The following is a 6000-nucleotide window of genomic DNA, read 5'->3' as shown; positions in this document are numbered from 1 at the left end:
TACTTCTTCTTCTATTTACCAGCAATGTTGCCAGGTTTGTAGGAAAGATTGGTGTAAGATATTTGTGTTGAACGACAATTTATAAAAGTACAAATTGTGGGCGGAAATGCTATTTACTATAGAAAAACAGTAGGCACTTACAGCAGAACCAGAAAGTAATCTACAATCAGGCCGGGAGCCAGCCCAAAAATGTAGAGGGGGAGGTAGAATTTAGGAGGGCCCGATCCAACCATATTATAGTTAATATGTAAGCCTAATGTGAAAAGTTTAGGGCATTCGCGTCTCTGGCATGTAAAATTTGGGGGGGGGGACATCAAAGGAAATGATCTAACTGCTAGTATCTCAGTGGAATTTTAGATTGTGTCACTTCAAAATATTGGGGGGATGCGTCCCCCCGTCTCCCCGCCAGAGACGCCCATGGTTTAGGGGACGGCAAAAATTTAAGCGGGCCGACCCCCGTGGATACGGACTTGTCTACAAGAAGAATAGTTTTTGTGTATTTATAAAAAGCGAGTAGAAAAATACAGATACATGTTAGTCAAAAACTATGGAATATGATTATAATTACTCTTATCCAGTTCCCTGATTCACCCTAGTCATCATTCCTTCGGCTTCATTCGGCATCAACTTGCGAGAATGCAACACAGAATTGGCGTTTTAGTTTGCGATAATATGCAATACATATAATTGCTTATTTTACGTACAGTTTTACTTTACGGATCCATAGTATGTCAGGGGCGGATCCAGGACGGACTTCTGGGTGCGGTGGGTTGTAATACTGCTACTTAGAGCCACTTTTAAGAGCTCCAAACTCTGAGATGGATTTTATATATATACAGTATATATATATATCACCCCCTGGATCCGCCACTAGTATAAGTAGTGGTAGGAGTAGAAGTAGGTGTAAAAGTTGCAGTAGGAGTAGGAACGATTTAGAAACCTCAGAGGGGTTCGTTGGGTTCTGTTCGCGACATTAAATAGGCAAATTAAAGACTTCCCCTAATTTTTCCGTACATTTTACAATCTGTGGATCCGTAAAGTAAAACTGCACCTTATTTTATTTAATTATTTTTTTTATCCCGCAAAATCATGGCCAGAACTCCGATTAGGAACAAGGCAAACTGCCTAAGGCTGCAAAAGAAAAACTTAACGCTTGGAACAAATATTTTTCTAAATTATTATTGTAATGTTCTATGTTTGGTTTGGTACAATCCATTATTACTCTAACATAACAAACCTAAATTTTGTCAAAACGACTTCATAGTTTCGATTCAACTTCCAAATGTCATCTGCTACACTGCTGACCCAACATTGATTTGGGTGACTGTACGTACACCGTCAGGTGATAAGACGACATTTGTGCCGTATCGCCGGACTACTTTGAAAGCTAAAAAAAAAAAAAAAAACACACACACACACACAGAAAAGTGTATTGCATTCGGTTATATTTTGTTGGATTACATTAAATTACGATAGATTATGTTACATTAGGCGTGCAGTATTACTTTAATACGGATCCATAGTATAAGTATTAGTAGTAGTAGAAGCAGGAGTAAGAGCAGTAATAGTAATAGTAGGAACGGGTTAGAAGCCCGGCAGGGTTTGGTTAGGTTATGTTCTCTCGACATGAAATGGGCAAATTAAAGACTTGCCAATTTTTTTTTCTGTACATTTTACAATTTCTGGATCCGTATAGTAAAACAAATGTACCTCTCCGCGAAATAGTCCATCCGCCTTCACATACAATGCCGCTAACAACAACAAAAACCATTAACAAATACAACCACTTTCTTAACTTTTACTATTCCGCTTACCTCCCTTGTACTCATTCTTTCTCACAAACTTAAATAAATTCTCCAATTGACCCGGTAAATTTCCTAAAATTGGTCCGGCGATACGGCACTTAACCCGATAAGACAAAGCAATTTCCTAGTTTTATTGTTGTATTGCTACTTTCTTGAAAACGAAATTAGACCAATAACTTAATGTTTTAAGTGTTTTATATTCTATTAAAGATATTCAATAATTAAAATGTAGCAAAGGCCCTCAGGCCGTAGGTTGCCCAGGCATGGAAGATGGCTAAATCCTCACACTGAGAAAATGCCGATATGCTTCAAGATCCTTTAGTAATGAATCTGTTAAAACACTGGGAGGATAGACGATTCCAAAACGCAAAATTTGCATCATTAAGCCCTAACGTTGTATCGCAAGATCAATATGTAGCCCTAATATCAAGCATATCGCAAACGAAAATGCTAAGTATTTTGCCCATTTTACATTAAATGCGGTTTATGTTAGCTTAAGTTAAAAGAGTAAAGTGCTGCATAGATATAAAATCCCTGTACTAAGTTTTTTTTTTTTTTTTTTAATATGATTCTTCAAATGGCGTACTGATGGCAGAATCACACTCAAAAAATCGAACTGTTCCCCAAAATTATATCAAAATTCAATGACTACCTTTTGATGTTATTTATGCTATGGCACTATTTAAAGAAAAGGCCAAAAACATAGGAAACCAAACGAAGCAATGATAATATTTTTTTTTCAGTCAGTGGACTTACCTCCCATATCTGCATCAGACTTTCTTCACAAACCTATCCCATATTTGGTACTGGTTAAGAATAGTGTTGTAAAAAAAACGGAAATTTTGGATAAAAAAACGTTTTTACCGTTTTTTCCCGACCTTGGAAAAAAACGGAAAATTTGGGAAAATTGAAGTTTTCGAATATTTTATTACATTATGCTTTTAAAATGAAAAATATTTTATATTAACTAGTTTACAGTTAAGATCATTGAGTGATTATGTTTTTTGTATTAGAATAGGAAAAATTTGTGTTCCTCTTGGGACGATCCTCTTATAAATCATCACTTTTCAGCTCTGCTTCAGTCATCCGATAACCCAGAAGATAGGGCCAGACTTCTAGCTACATCATCTCCAGAAGCAGGCGCTTGGCTCCATGCTATCCCGTCACCTTCTTTAGGATTACATCTTCCCAATGACAGTGTTCGAATTGCCAGTGCACTGCGTTTGGGAGCAGATGTTTGCGAGCAACACAGATGTCCTGCCTGTAGAAGTGTCGTAGACAAGAAGGGCTTTCATGGACTCTCCTGTGCCAATAGTGCGGGCAGACATTCACGCCACTTCAGTGTCAACGACATTATCATGAGGGCACTAATTTCAGCAGGCGTTCCTTCTATATGTGAACCGTTGGGATGCAGTCGTGCAGACGGCAAGAGGCCAGATGGTATGACCCTAATACCGTGGAAGAAAGGAAAAGCACTTCTATGGGATTTTACTTGTTCCGACACCTTCGCCCCTTCAAATATACATTCTTCCTCAGCACAAGCTGGCAACGTGGCTGCTCGCCGGGAAACAGAAAAGCGCAGGAAGTATAGCAATTTACTCGACAAATATCATTTTGTCGCTATAGCTATCGAATCAGGTGGTTCATGGGGTGTATTAGTGGATAATTATATTTTGATAATCTGTAAAATGTAAATTGTGCACTGTTCAACGAATGTAATATTTTGTAGTTTTGCCAGCGGACTTAATGCAAAGTGGGATCTTATTGTTGTCTAATTTCTAATTTTAATTAACTTTGAATGTTACAAATTTGAATGAGGCCGTCGGTTTTAACAATATTTGATTGTTAAATTTTAATGTAAATAATTCAAACTGAAATTTAATTATATTATATGAAGGTTATTGTTAAATTATATTAGTAAATTTACATTAAATTCAAAATTGTAATGGTACAAACAATAATACAAAATGAATTGAATCTGAACCAAAAATTACACTTAGAGCTCAACTATAAAAGTCATAATTCAATATCGCCCAGCGATAACACAGCAAATACTAGCACAATGTTAAATGGTGTACTAGCTTCCAAGGAGACAATCCAATAAATAAACTACTGTAGACCACTTCTTTAATGTTAGCACCGTGATAGAATGGAGTTATGGCTACAAAAAATACTAAAACAAAATTAATAGATGCATGCTACAAAAGATAGATGCATTTAAATTAACTTAAGAAATTTTATGAAGTTTTCGCTTTATGGCAGGGAAATGTTAAAATAACGGAGCCAGAATCATTTTAGTTGATACTGTTATGTTAAAATCAAAGATTCAAATTTTATGGAGATACGCATCTTACTTGTGCTGTGTAAAATTTCCGGAAATTTTCAACCCATTAAAAAAATCTTTCGGAAATATCGGCAAAAAACTGGAAATATAATTTAAAAACTATTTCTTCGCCTGATGTTAATCTTATTTGCTGTAACATGTCCTCAGCGTATATACAATGTATTTCGCTAGCAGGAAGAGTACTTAAAGCAACAAGTTTTAATTTTAGTTTTAATTTTATGACTTCTAGTAAGAATCCCTCTACACATACATATATACCGCAAGTGTAAATTTGAGCAGCGAGAAATATATTCAAGATTTTAACATGTAAAACTTCCATTAGTTATTATTAAATACTAGCAAAATACCCGTTCTTTGCATTGGGAGAATACGTTTCATTTTGGACATAAAGGGCACCAAGACTCTCATCAATGAACTGGAACCCCAAAAACTATGAATTCGACACTAGTATTAGTCATTTTTAATTACTTTTACATGTCACCCTTCCCCTTTAGGAGTACTGATGGGGACTGAATTTGGATTTAAACGGCATCAGAAGTGTAACTGTTCATCTCAGCGACTCCGAAAGCTATGAAAAACTACATATATATATATATATATATATATATATATATATATATATATATATATATATATATATATCAGCGGCGTAGCGTAAGGGAACGCCGGTATGCCCGGCATCCCCTATTAATAAGAAAAAATACGTATTTCATTGTAGTATATAAATTGTTTGCTTGTAATTATCACAATTATTTACACTGCAATCTTCTGGATGTGCTCTCTCACCTTACTTTGATAAGCGGAACCTACGCATGCGCGTCACTCAGATTCACATTTTCTATCTTTCCTCTTGTCGTATGCTATGTTCCTTGGGCATCCAGGCCTACTGCAAGAAACGGGGTTTTCGTCTGCTTTCTGTGGAGTGCGCCTGCGCAACTACTTGCTTACTTAACTCCCTTCACCCCTTGCAACTCTACATTTTGCTTTAGATATACGCTGGCATATCTTCAAGTATTTCCAACTCTATCTATTTTGAACTAAACTATTGTTTCTGTAATGAACGTACGAGCGCTAACGTCAAGGAAATAGAACAAAACAGAAATGGCTAGTTCAATGCCTTTTTGAAGCATGTCGGTTATGTAAATAATAGTATAAAAAGAGTTATGCTTTAATCGTAATTGAATGCATCGTAATTGTAATCCTCATTAAAGGCAAACTATTAATCTTCATCATAAATACATAGTGGCGTGGCCAGAAATTCTTTGAGGGAGTTCACACACACAAGCATAAATATAAAGGATTCTGTAGAATAACGGTCACCTATCTGGTAGACCAAGAAAGCCAGTACTCCTAGCCCCTCGTAAGGATTGCTTGGGCCCTTCAGTCATTAGTACATATCCCGAGGAGATGAGGAGGACATGTCCCCTCCACCCGATTTGAAATTGTGATGATTTGTATCCGAATGCCACAAAGGAAAGTGGGATGAAATTGTTTACCTTGACTTGTTTCATTTTTTAAAAAGAATAGTGTTTTTTAATATTTCATTATCATTTATTATTGTTAGTCTATTTGCAACTATTTGTTTAATTCCTGTAACGATTCCTGTAATGCTATTGTGATCATCATAATTTTGCTCAAATAAGAGTATTGTTGCGCCATACATAGTTGATTTTCTTTCATAGTTTTGGGGAAGTCATTATTTATATTATTACAAAACAAGTGTCCTAAAATTTTAATGTGGATCATTGTGGATGAGTAAATAGAAACATATCAATTATAAATATGCATGTATTCAGATTTCAGAATGTGTTCACGACACGTGATACGTATCACAATTTTATCTACATCGCC

The sequence above is a fragment of the Thermobia domestica genome, chromosome 5, assembly GCF_964235325.1.
Source record: "Thermobia domestica chromosome 5, izTheDome1.hap1.1, whole genome shotgun sequence".
Taxonomy (NCBI): domain Eukaryota; kingdom Metazoa; phylum Arthropoda; class Insecta; order Zygentoma; family Lepismatidae; genus Thermobia; species Thermobia domestica.
Note: the sequence above shows the minus strand (reverse complement) of the source record.